This window comes from Callorhinus ursinus, unplaced genomic scaffold (assembly GCF_003265705.2).
Source record: "Callorhinus ursinus isolate GAN/ISIS: 27379988/994484 unplaced genomic scaffold, GSC_fseal_2.0 scaffold27, whole genome shotgun sequence".
NCBI classification, from domain to species: Eukaryota; Metazoa; Chordata; class Mammalia; order Carnivora; family Otariidae; genus Callorhinus; species Callorhinus ursinus.
The window spans coordinates 9449423-9464335 of NW_027397089.1; the positions used below are offsets into that span (position 1 = coordinate 9449423).

The 14913-nt window shown below is 37.5% G+C and overlaps 1 protein-coding gene and 1 long non-coding RNA gene across 2 annotated transcripts in view; one reads left to right on the top strand and one right to left on the bottom strand.

The window, feature by feature from the left end:
* Positions 1-14913, bottom strand: part of LOC112830021 (inositol 1,4,5-triphosphate receptor associated 2) — a 45268-nt gene that overhangs the window by 26229 nt on the left and 4126 nt on the right. The gene's annotated exons all lie outside the window — the stretch shown is intronic.
* Positions 1682-5723, top strand: LOC141370156 (uncharacterized). Its single transcript, XR_012373971.1, has 4 exons — positions 1682-2152; positions 2334-2457; positions 3026-3096; positions 4914-5723. It is a non-coding gene; the product is annotated as an uncharacterized lncRNA (long non-coding RNA).

A 14913-nucleotide genomic window follows, 5' to 3' on the forward strand; every position in this document is an offset into this window, starting at 1 on the left:
CTCAGTCCTATAACCACAAACAACTAAATTCTGCTTCCCAAAGCAGGTCAGTCCCCTGTTGAGCCACAGATAACACAGCTGCCCTGGCCAACACCTTGACTGCAACTTTGTGATTTCCTTAGCCAAGGATCCCACTAAGCTGTGCATGGACTCCTGGTCCACAGAAGGTATGGGGTAATAAATGTGTATTGTTCTAGGCCACCAAGTTTGTGGAAATTCAGCAACAGAAAAATAATACAAGTAGTTTGGGTATTATTAAAGTGTTGTGTATATATTGAAGAATAAAACAAATGAGCATTTATATTGGTGTCATTGAGGACCAGGATTTTCTATAGGTGAGAAAGGAAATAGAGATACAGAAGAGACAAGTAAAACCCCTATAATACTAAATTTGCATTGGATAAAGTTGCTGAACTTATAATGTATGTTATCTTCAAAAAATTTAAGTACTCCCTAGATCTGACTACTGAAAAGGCCCATAAATAACAACAACTCCTTGCCTCCAGATTGTAGCCTCTATTATTTCCCATGAAAAAGAGCCATGGATACTTGAAGAAATAGATGATTCCAAGGTTGGGGCAGGAAATGTATAAGACAAGCCTAGAGACTTTTATAATACCAGGGAAAATAAGCTATTAAAAACAACGAGGACATGTCGAAAGTATTAGTACCTGGGACATCTGGCTATTACCAGGAAGTAATTAAATGCTCAAAGAAAGATGGGAACATACCAAACAGATATAGAAGCCACCTTAAATAATATCCTGCTAGCCAACTCTGGGACAATTTGAGCTTCAAAATAAATAATGATAGTAATAGATTATAAACCACTGGATATAAGAAGAATCCAGAATTCATTGTGATATTAATTTATTAATTAGGAAGAAGGTAAAACCCTTACAGTAGATTGACAAGAAATATAGAAAGAATGATGGAGATAAAAAATATTTCTATTTGGCAACAATTATAGTAGTAATTGATTTAGGCAAGAAATACCAGTGGATGCCATGTTTCTAATCACAAATTCCAATGTGGAGATTTTTTTTCTCCCCCCCACACACATTCAAGCAATTCTTGGATACCAGCTGGGTGTCTTACAATTCAATTCAATTTGGACACTCTCTGCCTGGTGATGGTGTCAGATCCCATAAGACCCACCCCTACAACCTTCAGATGCCAATTCCAAGTCTAGGACATCACCTGTGTTTCTGACTGACCTGCTATAGATTGGGTGTTCCCATGAACCCCTCCTTTGGTTTGCTAGAGTGGCTCACAAAACTCAGGGAAACATTGTGCTCACTAGATCCACAGTTAATTATAGAAGGTTATAACTCAGGAACACCCAGATGGAAGAGATGCACAAGGCAAGGTGTGGGGAGGGGGCACAGAGCTTCTATGCCCTCTCCCCGGCACACCACTCTCTCCAAATCTTCACATGTTCAACAACTTGGATGTTCTCCAAACCATCTCCTTTTGGGTTTTTGTGGAGGCTTTATTATATAGGCAAGATTGTTTAAATCATTAAACTCAATATCCAGCCCCTCCCCCATCCTGAGGTCAGGGAAGAATAGCTTAAAGTTCCAACCTTCTAATCCTGCAGTTGTCTCCTCTAGCAACCAGCCCCCTGTCCTTAGGTGAGGCCCAAAAGTCACCTCATTAACATAACAAAAGACACCTTTATTGCTCTCATCATTTAAGAAATTCCTTATGTTTTAGGAGCTCAGGGCCAGAAATGGGACAAAGATCAAATATGTATTTCTTATTATAAAGCACAATAGCACAGATGCTAACACTAGTGAATGAAAATCTGATGAGGAATGGGAGATTTACATAGACTCAAAATATCTTCCCATAAATTATTTATTAATTACAAAGGAACAATAGTAACTTTGCAATGGGGAAATTTGGCAGACGCTACACCAATCAAGTGATCAAGTTTTAAAATCCTGATATATTGTACTGAGAAGAATACAACATCACTTCTGTAGTGTGCCTGTGAAAATGTATAACTTGAATACTCAAGAGAAAATACTGGACATTCTACAAAGTAACTAGCCTATATTCTTCAAAAATTTCAAGGTCATGAAAGACAAGGAAGTGAGAAACTCTCCAGATGTAAGAAAACTAAAGAGCTGTGACAACTAAATACAAGGTGTGAACTGAATTGGAACCTGGTCCAGAAAACAAAAAAGCTGTAAAGTATATGATTGGGACAACAACTGAGAATATTTGAACATCAAACTTTGAATTAAATCATAGTATTGCAATAATATTAAACATCCTGATCTTGATCACTGTTCCATATTCAGGCAAGCAAATGTCCTTGTTTATAGGAAATATGCACCAATGTACAGGGGTAAGAAGGCACAATATCCCCAACCTACTCTTGAGTGATCAGAAACACAATCAGGCTTTTATCTTGCTTCTCCTTCGGGAAAGAAGACCTAGGATAGCCAGGTAGGTGATGTAGCAGGAAGGAGTTTCTTTTCATCAGTTATTCCAGCTGAGAAATTAGGAAGGAATGATAGAATATCACCATTTGCACCACCTAATGAAAGAACAGAGGTAGGCCTTATTAAAAAGAAAACCACAGGCCCAAATTAGTGTCCCTTAGGCTAAGTCCCAAACCAGAGCTCAGTACGTAATCTAACTGCAGTTTCAATCCCCCAGAAATGTAGTTTCAACTGGTCAATGGGGAATTTTCTGATGGGTACCAACAAATCTGCTTCATGGGCCCTCTCTGTCCCTAAAGGAAGAATCCGCATGGTAAGACACCACCATCCTCCACCCCAATCCCTCCCAAATCCTTCCCACTATTCCCTCTAAGGGAAAGCCATTTTGCCTGGAAAAATCCTTTTCTTCTGCTAATAATGTTCTTGTTCCACTGTCCTTATAAAAACCTTCTATTTTGTACACCTCCGAATTCCTTCCTACTTGCTAGATGGGATGCTGCCTGATTCATAAATCATTTAATAAAGCCAATTAGACCTTCAAATTTACTCAGTTGAATTTTGTTTTTTAACAGATTTGGTGGCAGCAAAAGGATCCAAAGTGAACTTCCAGCAACATTTGGGGATGATGAGACACACAGCCATGGTACCCATGAACTCTTTGAGTTCTCTGTTTTTCTTGTCATTTCCAAGGGCTGTGGGTAAATTCCTCTCAGTTCTGAGCTCTGCTCTGTTGTATTTGAGCTCTCAATCTAATTGGCTTTCCTTTACAGGGCAGGTCAGCTTGTGGGGGCAGACAGTGATGTCCTAAGTTCAACTGACCTGGCATATTTGCCCAGAGCCCAGTGGAGCTGGTGGTTCTGCCCAGAGCCCAACTGAGCTGGCAGAAGGGTCTGCCTGGAACCAAGCCCTTAGCCTTTCAGACCACAATTCCCATAGTGGAAAACTTCAAGTTTCCACAGGAATTGGTGGTGCATACAGGGCCTTCTTGTGGCCAGGCTACAGTAACATCTCTAGGTTGCTACTGATACATTAAGGCGGACAGGTTTGTTTGCAGGGATCTTGGAGGCCAAAAAGCTGCAAAAGTTGGTAGGCATAGTTTGAGCATTTAAAGGCTGTTAGAGCACTAGTCACCTCAAGAAGAATCCCATGACAAGATAAGTTGGCCACAGAATGTGTTAGATTGACTTTAGGTCACCCACCAACTGCAAGGAAATTTCCATGCAACAAGGTACACTATAAAACATACACAAACCCCAACCCTGTGGCACATCCCTTTTAGGTATAGTCTGGCTCTGAGAAACCCACAGTCTTAGGTAATGGGATTTATTTATTTATTTTTTAAATATCCTTGCAGGTAGCTAATGGGATTCTTAAATGCTAAGAGTCATGCATGCCACCTTCTTACACACCTGCTTATTTTGTGTCTAAGAACTATAGTTCCAGAAATCTCAGTTATCTAGCAAAAACAGCAAAATCTCACTAAACTTGTTTTGTGTCCTGTGGAACTTGGCTTGGTAACTGTCAGGTTGGGGGCCTCAAAATAAGGCCAGACAGAAATGTGAGTTTCACTTCATTTGCAGGTAGATATGACTGAATAGAAGAAACGTGGGTTAACTCCATTTGCAGCTAGGGTCCTACCAAACTGCTCCCAGCCCTCAAGGGTATTACAACCTAGAAATACAATGGCCAGTATGGGGAACTGTTCTAATTAGGTAAGATCATTTAAGAAGTGCACTTGAAAGCAAGGGTTCCCAAATTAAACAGAATGGGATACCTGTTGTAACTGGCATGCAGAAGCCTCCAAAAAGTTTCAAAATTCCAAAGTAGTTCCACTGATTCATTACAAAAAGCTAATGAAAAAGAGACAATGTAGCTAAAATAAGACTATAAGACTGATGTAACTCCTAATGCTCCCCTCTATCCTTTGAGCATTCATTCTCGTTACCCTCTTTCTGAATTGTCTTTCCACGCTAAAGAGACTATTAAACAGGTACTTTTAAAAATAAGACCATCCAAGGGCACGTGGGTGGCTCAGCTGGTTAAGCGACTGCCTTCGGCCCAGGTCATGATCCCATGGTTCTGGGATCGAGCCCCGCATTGGGCTCCCTGCTCGGCAGGGAGCCTGCTTCTCCCTCTGCCACTCCTCCTGCTTGTGCTCTCTCCCTCTTTAGCTGTCAAATAAATAAAATCTTTAAAAATAAGACCATTCAGGACCACCAGAGATCCTCATCAGGCATCTTTCACTCCTTGGTCAAAGTCTGAACTAAGGGTCTTAGTTAAAGAATTTCCTAAACCCAGAGAGGATCCTCAAGAGTTTTGTAAATAGATTTGTTCCTCAGCCCAGTCTAAAGATGGAAATAAAAATTCACATCATTCTTTCCTTCCCAAATCCAGACCCATTGGTTATTGATCCTTTATCTCCTAGAATTAACTATTTCCTTCTTGCTTGTATCGTTTTAGGTCTTAAGGAGGTAGGAAAGCTGAAGGGATTCCATTTTAGAAAGTCTCCATCTCTGCTGTTTTTCTGCTAGGCCCTATTGACTCATGTTCCATATTTTGTCTCTGAACAAGCCAAAGAAGCTATCTTCCCACTTCAAGGGGTGATGAGGGATAGAAGCAGAAAAATGTTCGCGTTTAGCCCAGAAGGCTGACCTATAGCCTGCATCGTTCCAATAAGGATCCAATACGTGCTGGTTGCTACATTCTTAAAGGGTCTTATGACCACCTGTACTTCTCACTAATAGTTAATATCAAGCTCAATGATAAGCACCAGAGAAATCTTGCAAAAGTAGTTTTATGAGTAGAAACTGAAAGAAAACATTTATGATCTAATACTCCCTGCATGGCCCCTCTCCTTTGAGCACTAAGCATATAACCAACCACCAGCTTCATACAGTAAAAGTTCAGCTCTTTCTGCCCACTCAATGATCCTGCAACAGGCAGAGGACAGCAAGTTAATCACTGAGTTTTGTCCTAGGCCCCAAACACCTGATAACACATAAGAAAAGTCAGATCCTAAACATGTCCCAGGACATTAGCTTCAAACAAACCTCAGCTGGTGCTGGCATCAATACACTTATCTTCAGTAATTTATGGAATAACACCTCTTGTTCACCTGACGCTTGCCTTTGACTGTACCCTACCCTGGATTCCTGGAGGAACATGTACCTAGACTCTCCTAATACAAACACCTAACAATGATGAGACTCATTCTTCACTCCTTTCTGAGTCTCCCAGACACTCCGTCTGCTATTATCTGTCTGTCACACTATTCAAAAAACTCTGTTTCCACTTTCTCTGGCTCACATTTGATTTCTGTTCTGCGTGAAGCCAAGGAAGGGTCCTGGCTGGTCCATTGCAACCGCCCCCTGGGTTCTGGGACTCAGCCGGCCTGCCTCACTAAGAATGTGGCTTGGCTTTCTTTCTGCTTGGGGCATGCAGGTTGTCAGTTCTTTCATTGGCTATGTTTGGGAGTGACTCTAAATCTTGTAAGGATAGTAACTTTTACATACTCTAAAATTAACAATTTTGAGCTAAATTTTGTATCTTGATTTTATAAATTTGAGGTATATATTTCTAGTAGGGATCACTGATGACATGTAAGAAGTTCCAATGATTGGAGCTGGTAAACCAGTTGGTAAGCTCAAAAAAATTACTCAAGACACTGGTAAATTATGCAAAATAGGCATAAAAAATTATAAAGAAATAACCAACACCTAAATAGCCATCCTTACTCCCAGATCAGGTTGTATCCATCACATCACAGCTTTCATTCAGCTGTGCTGGGAGCAAGCCCTGCCGCCCATCTTGCAGACAGCTGGGCTAAGGGCTGGTCCTGCCCACCAGAGGACCAGTAGCAGTTCATGACCCAGTCATAAGAGGAATGCACACATAGGCCTCACAAGGGACACCTCTGGAACACCTGGTTTTGTGGGCTGGGGGGGGGGTTGCTACTGGGCCTCACAGGACATGTTCTACATAAGGCCACTCCTTTCAAGACTAGAAGACAGCTGACCTAATACATAGTAATGAATAGAGTCAGACAAAATGAAGGGACAGAGGACTATGAACCACATGAAAGAACAAGACAAACCCCCAGAAAAAGAGCTAAATGAAATGGAAATAAGCAATCTACCTCATAAAGAGTTCAAAGTAACAGTCATTAGATGCTTGCCAGACTTGATAAATTCAGTGAGAACCTTAACAAAGAGATAGAAAATATAAAAAAGAATCAGCCAGATCTGAAGAATATAAAAACTGATGTGAAAAATACAGTAGAGGGAATCAATAGCAGATTTGATGATGCAGGAGAATAGATCAGTGATCTGGAAGACAAAGTAGTGAAAAGCAACTAAGCTGAACAGAAAAAAGAACTTCAAAAAATGAGGACAGGTTAAGGAAGTTCTTGGAAAACATCAAGCATAACAACTTTCACATTATAGGGATCCCAGAAGCAGGAGAGAGAAGGGGGCAGAAAACAAATTAGAGGAAATAATAGCTGAACACTTCCCTGTCCTTAGGAAGGACACAGACATCCAGGTTCGGGAATCACAGAGAGCCCCAAACGAGATGAACCCAAGAAGACTGACAAGACACATAATAATTAAAATAGCAAAAATTAAAGATAAAATCTTAAAAGCTGCAAGAGGGGGAGTTAACAGGTACAAGGGACACCCCATAGGACTATCAGCTGATTTTTCAGCAGAAACACTGCAGGCCAAAGGAGAGTGGCACAATATAATCAAAGTGCTGAAAGGGGGGAAAAATACAACCAAGAATACTCTACATGGCAAGGTTATCATTCAGAATTGAAAGAGAGAGTTTCCAGACAAAAGTTAAAGGACTTCCTCACTACTAAGCCAGCCTTATAAGAAATGTTAAAGGGACTTAATTAAGTGAAAAAAGAGAAGTCATAACTAGATATAAGAAAATTATAAAAGGAAAAATTTCACTGGTAAAAGCAAACAGAGTAAAGATACTAGATCAATCACTTATAAAGCTAGTATAAAGGTTAAAAGACAAAAGTGGTAAAATCAATTACACCTCCAAAAATTAGTGAAGGGCTACCCAATATGACATCATATACATAAAATGTAGAGGGGGGAGTAAAACTGTGGTTCTTTTAAAATGTGTTTGAACTTCAGTGACCATCAACTTAACAGATGACTATATACGTAGATGTTATATATGAACCTCGTGGTAACCACAAGCCAAAAACCTGTAATAAATACATAAAAAATAAAGAGAAAGAAATCCAAGCACACTAAAGAAATTCTCTTCCCTGTGAGAAATGACTAAGAGAAGGAGAAAGGAACAGAGAATAGCTACAAAAACAGAAAATAATTAACACAATGGCAATAAGTACATACCTATCAATAATTACTTTAAATGTAAATAGATTAAATGCTCCAATCAAAAGACATAGGGTGACTAAGTAGATTAAAAAAAAACAAGACTCATCTATACGCTGTCTACAAGAGACCCTAAACTAAAATCATAAAGACTGAAAATGAAAGAATGGAAAAAGATATTTCATGCAAATGGAAAAAAAAAGCTGGGGTAGCAATACTTAGACAAAGTACACTTTAAAACACAGACTGAAACAAAAAAATGAAGGCCATTTACATAATTATAAAGGGATGAATCCAATAAGAGGATATAACAATTGTAAATACCTATGCACCCAACACAGGGCACCTAAATACAAAAAGCCAACTATTAACAGATATAAAGAAAGAAACTGAACAATAACAGTAGGGGACTTTAGCACCTCATGTACATCAACAGATAGATCATCCAGACAGAAAATTAATAAGGAAACAGTGGCTTTAAATGACACATTATATCAGATGGACTTAACAGATAGATACAGAATATTCCATTCAAAAACAACAAAGTACACATTCAAGTGCACATGGAATATTTTCCAAAACAGATTTCATTAGGCCATAAAATAAGTACCAGTAAATTTAAGAAGATCAAACATCTTTTTCAACCACAGTACTATGAAACTAGAAATCAATTACAAGAAAAAAACTGGAAAAAACCACAAAACACGTAGAGGCTAAACAACATGCTAGTATACAACCTAAGGGTCAATGAGGAAATCAAAGAAGAAATCAAGGAGTACGTGGAGACAAATGAAATTGGAAGCACAAAATCTTTGTTGGTTCAAAAATCTTTGGGACTTACAAAAACCGTTCTAAGATGGAAGTTGATAGCAATATAGGCCTACTTCAAGAACAAGAAAAACTTCAAATAAACAATCTAACTTTATATCTAAAGGAATTAGAAAAAGAAAAAACAAAGTCCAAAGTTAGTAGGAGAAAAGAAATAGAAGCAGAGGAAGAAGGAAAATAAATGAAATAGAAACTGAAAAAAAAAAAAAACCCCACAATAGGAAAGATCAATGAAACTAAGAGCTGGGTTCTTTGAAAAGATAAATGAAAACCAATAAACTTTTAGCCAGACTTATCAAAAAAGAAAAGAAAGGGGGGGGGTGCCTGGGTGGCTCAGTCATTAAGCGTCTGCCTTCAGCTCAGGTCATGGTCCCAGCGTCCTGAGATCAAGCCCACATCGGGCTCCCTGCTCAGCAGAAAGCCTGCTTCTCCCTCTCCCACTCCCTCTGCTTGTGTTCCCTCTCTCACTCTCTCTCTCTCTCCTGTCAAACAAATAAATAAAATCTTAAGAAAAAGAATCCAGGACTCAGATAACATCAGAAATGAAACAGAAGTTACAACCAATACCACAGAAATACAAAGGATTATGAGACTACTGCAAAATGTTGTATACCAACAAATTGGGCAACCTAGAAAAAATAGATAAATTCCTAGAAACATACAATCTCCCAAAACTGAATCAGGAAGAAATAGAAAATCTGAACAGAATACTTACTAGTATTGAAATTGAACCAGTAATCAAAAACTCCCAACAAACAAAAGTCCAGGAGCATATGGCTTCACAATTGAATTCTACCAAACATTTAAAGAAGAGTTAATACCTACTCTTCGCAAACTATTCCAAAGAATGTAAGAGAGCAGAAAGCTTCCAGTTCCTTCTATGAGGCCTGCATTACCCTAACACCAAAATCAGAAAGACACTACAAAAAAGGAAACTACAGACTAGTGTTTCTGATGAACATAGTTGCAAAAATCCGCAACAAAATACTAGCAAATTGAACTCAATAGTACATTAAGAGGATCATTCACTACAATCAAGTGGGATTTATTTCATGGATGCAAGGATGATTCTATATGCATCAATCAATCCATGTGATACATCATATTAACAAAATGAAGAAGAAAAACCATACGACTATCTCAATAGATGCAGGAAAAGCATTTGACAAAGTACATCGTTCATGATAAAAAAAGCCTCAACAAAGGAGGTTTAGAGGGAACATATCTCAACATAATAAAGGCCTTATATGAAGAACCCACAGCTAACATCATAGTCAATGGTGAAAAACTGAGAGCTTTTCCTCTAAGATCAGGAACAAGACAAGGATGTCCACTCTCACCACTTTTATTCAACACAGTACTGAAAGTCCTACCCACAGCCATCAGATAAGAAAAAGAAATAAAAGTCATCCAGATTGGTAAGGAAGAAGTAAAACTGTCACTATTTCCAGATGACATATTATATATAGAAAACACTAAAGACTACAGCAAAAACTCTTAGAAGTATAAATGAATTCAGTAAAGTCTCAAAATACAAAATCAATATACAGAAATCTGTTGCATTTCTATACACCAATAACAAACAGAAAGAGAAATTAAGAAAACAATCCAATTTACAAACGTATCAAAAAGAATAAAATAAAATAAATTTAGCCAAAAGAGGTGACATACCTGTAGTCTGAAAACTATAAGACATTGATGAAAGAAATTAAAAACAATACCAAAAAAAATGGAAAGATATACCATCCTCATGGATTATGAGTTACTATTGTTAAAATATCCATACTACCCAATGCAATCTATACATTTAGGGCAATCTCTATCAAAATACTACTACTTGTCAGGATAGCTAAATTTAACAACACAAGAAACAACAGGTGTTGATGAGGATGCAGAGAAAGGGGAACTTTCTTGCACTGTTGGTGGGAATGTCAACTGATGCCACTCCGGAGAACAGTATGGAGATTCTTCAAAATGTTAAAAATAGAACTATCCAATGACCCAGAAATTGCAGTACTAGGTATTTATTTACCCAAAGGATACAAAAAATACAGGTTTGAAGGGATACCTTCACCCCAATGTTTATGGCAGCATTATCAATAATAGCCAAACTATAGAGAGAGCCCAAATATCCAGCAACTGATGAATGGATAAAGAAGATGTGGTATGTGTACACACACACACACACAATGGAATATTATTCAGCCATCAAAAAGAATGAAATCTTGCCATTTGCAATGACATGGATGGAGCTAGGGTGTATTATGCTAAGTGAAATAAGTCAGTCAGAGAAAGTCAAATACCATATGAGCTCACGCATATGTGGAATTTAAGAAAGAAAACAGATGAACATATGGGAAGGGGAAAAGAAAAAAGGAGAGAGGGAAACAAGCTAAAAGAGATTCCTTAACTATAGAGACAAATTGAGGGTTGATGGAGGAAGGTGGGTAGCGGATGGATTAGATGGGTGATGGGTATTAAGGAGGGCACTTGTTTTGAGCACTGGGTGTTGTTTGTAATTGATGAATCACTGAACTCTACCCCAGAAACAAATAGCACTGTATGTTAACTACCTAAAATTAAAAAAAAAAATTTTCACAGAACTAGAACAACAAATACTAAAATTTATATGGGACCACAAAAGACCCCCAAATAGCCAATGCCATCTTGAAAAAGAAGAACAAAGCTGAAGACATCACAATCCCAGATTTCAAGTTATATTACAAAGCAGTAGTAATCAAAACAGTATGGTACTGGCACAAAAACGGACACATAGATCAATAGAACAGAATAGAAAGCCCAGAAATGAACCCACACTTATTGTCAATTAATCTATGACAAAGGAGATATGAACGTGTAGTAGGGAAAAGATAGTCTCTTCAATAAATAATACTGGGAAAACTGGACGACATGGAAAAGAATGGAACTAGACCACTCCTTACATCATACACAAAAATAAACTTAAAATGGATTAAATATCAAAATGTAAAGGATGAAACCATAAAACTCCTAAAAGAAAACACAAGCAGTAAACTCTTGAACAGTGACCTTAGCAATATTTTTCTGAATCTTTCTCTTCAGGACATGGAAACAAAAGGAAAAATAAAGTATTGGGACCATATCAAACTAAAAAGCTTTTGCTCAGCTTAGAAAACTGTCAATAAAATGAAACGGCAATACACTATCAATAAAATGAATGGGAGAATATATTTGCAAATGATATATCCAAGAAGAAGTTAATATCCAAGATATAGAAATAACAAGCAACTCCAAAAAACCAAATAACCCAATTAAATCGGGAGAGGAATTGAACAGACATTTTCCCAAAGATGACATACCAATGGTCAACAGACACATGAAAAGATGCTTGACATCACTAATCATTAGGGATATGCAAAACAAAACCACAGTGAGATATCACCTTACACCAGTCAGAATGAGCATCAAAAAGTCAAGAATAACAACTGTTGGTAAGGATATGGAGAAAAGGGAGCCCTTATGAACTATTGGTGGGATTATAAACTGGCACAGCTACCATGGAAAACAATATGGAGGTCCCTCAAAAAATTAAAAATGAAAATACTAGTAATTTCACTTCTGGGTGTTTATCCAAAGAAAACAAAAATATTAATTTGAAAAGATACATGCACTCCTATGTTTATTGCAACATTATTTACAATAGCCAAGATATGGAAGTGATCTAAATGTCTACTGATAAATGGATAAAGTGGTATATATACCCAATGGAATATTACTCAACCATAAAAAAGAATAAAATCTTGTCATTCAGGATAACATGGATAGACCTAGAGGGCATAATACTAAGTGCAATAAGTCAGACAGAGAAAGACACCATTTACTTTCACTTATGTGTGGAATCTAAAAAACAAAACAAACAAAAAGTAAATAGACTAAAATATACAGAGAACAAATTGGTGAATGCCAGAAGGGAGGTAGGTGACAGGATAGGTGAAGTGGATTAAGAGGTACAAACTTTCAGTTATAAAATAAATAAGTCATGGGTATTAAAGTACAGCACAGGGAATATAGTCAACAATACGTAATAACTTTGCACAGAGACAGACATTAACTACACTTATGGTGAGCATTTAATAAAGTACATAATTGAAATGGGTCAACTATACATCAGTTAAAAAATTTAAAAATAATTTTTAAAAATGAAAAATTCTTTAAGAGAGAAAAAGAAACATACTTAAAAAGGGAAAGATGGATGCTTCCATCCAAGTTTTAATCATGTGAATTGGTTTTTTTTTTTTAACTCAGGTATTCAGAAAGTGCTTATTCCTTTATTGGAAGAACTAACATTAAACGATTAATATTTACCAGCTCCATTTAGAGATAATTTTTTCGCCAGTGATTCCTGAGGAGTAAAACATTCAGAGTTTTTATGAGACGTTGAATCAAAGTCAAGTGTTGATGCACTAAAATTATTTTCACTACAACAGTTTTTCAAATCCTTGTTAAAGAAGTGCTCCCCTTTCCTGGTCTGTGATACCCGAGATGTGTAATTCTGAGAGCTCTGTGATCTTGGCCTTGAGAGGTTTTCAGAACTTGTGAGAGGAATAGGGTATGTTGCATTCTCGGGAGAGCTGAGGTGAGAAATGGATGGGATTCTTGGAGACATTATTTGAGGAGATATAATGATGGCATCGTCTTTCTCAATACTTGAGAAACAAGTGTTGGGTGAGGGAATAGGAGTGGTTGCCATGTTCTTCAGTACCTTTTCAAAATCTTTCTTGGTGTTAATCTGTGGGCTATCAAAACTGCTAGATTGATACTTGAGAATTTGTTGAACTGGATCTGAAATCTCTTTTCTCTTTTGGATGGCTCTGATTTTTCTACAAATGCTTTCCACTGGGTTATGCCGCTTGTCAGTGACCTTCCTCGCAGAAGCCATTGCTGACCTTCCTCCGATCATGCAGATGAAGTGGCTAAAGTGCAGGCAGAAGTAGACATTTTTTTTTAAGTTAGTATTGTCCTGACAATAATCTAACAACTCAATTTAGTCCTCAATCACGTGTGGAGGGATTAAGAGGTCTTTAAATGATTGGTTTAAACAACTTTCCGTGTGTTTAACTTTGGCACTTGAATTTCCTGAAAATAAACACAGCTAACACATATAAAATATTTGCCACATGCCAGGCATGGTACTACATCCTTTATATGTATCAACTCATTTCATTCTCAAAACAACCTTGTGAAGTAGACATTACTATTATCTCCATTTCCAGGCAAAGAGAAAATAAGAGACATACCCAAAGTCACCCCAGATAAGTGCTGGAGCCGGATTTGATCCCAGGCAGTCCTGCTCAAGAGGCTGACTCCTAACCATATTGCTTTTCATTTATAATAATATGTCACATATGATGGTGATGGTAAGGATGCTTACAGCTCCTATTTGAGTACTGTTCTAGTTCTCATCTAATGAGAACTTACTATATATGCCCTGTGGATATAAATCCAAAATTTTGCCTCAACTGGCAAAATTTAAATTAACCTAGGCAAAGAGTTATAATAGTTTGAATAGTTACAAATAGCTGGAGAGTTACAGAGTTTGAAAGTGATGATTTTTAGGACCTTAAGATTTCCATTCATAGATCTTTCTTAAAAAAATCCCCTCAGAGAAAATGAACAAAAGGTAGAGAAATTAAAAAAAAAAACTATAATTGGAAGGAGTATTTAGAAAGACTGGTATTTAGAAGGTACTCAAAAATCCTCAAAATCTGGCTTCATTTTACTCCAAGTTGACAACCACCAGCTCTAGCCAATGAAGTTCCCTCCAGCAGAATCCTTTACTAATTAGAGTCATGATCATCTCAACCTTTGTGTTGTCACTTGACAATACCCTCCTTTGCATATATTCAAGGGTTATTTTTCAACGCCAAGCCTAAAACACATTCCTCTATGGAAATTCTGGAATCAGTGTATACTCACTGGAGTCTATTCTTCCTGAACTCTCCTAGGCTTTATAATTGTACTGTATGTTTGTCATTTAATTAAATTTTGTCTTCCATCACTGGAAGACATTGTTTAAACTCTGTATGCATGTTGTTTCCTCAAAAACAATTTTAATTCTTGTATTCAAAAACCATGATGTGATTTTTTTCTAGATACACAATACATTATTGTTGGCATCATTGATAAGCCACAGTCATATGTAATACACACAATTACCAGGCTTGTAGATGTGTCCCCCAGCTCCCGTGAGTATTGACCCTCAACTCCTCACAGCCACCACCTTATCTGCAGAATTTGCCCTG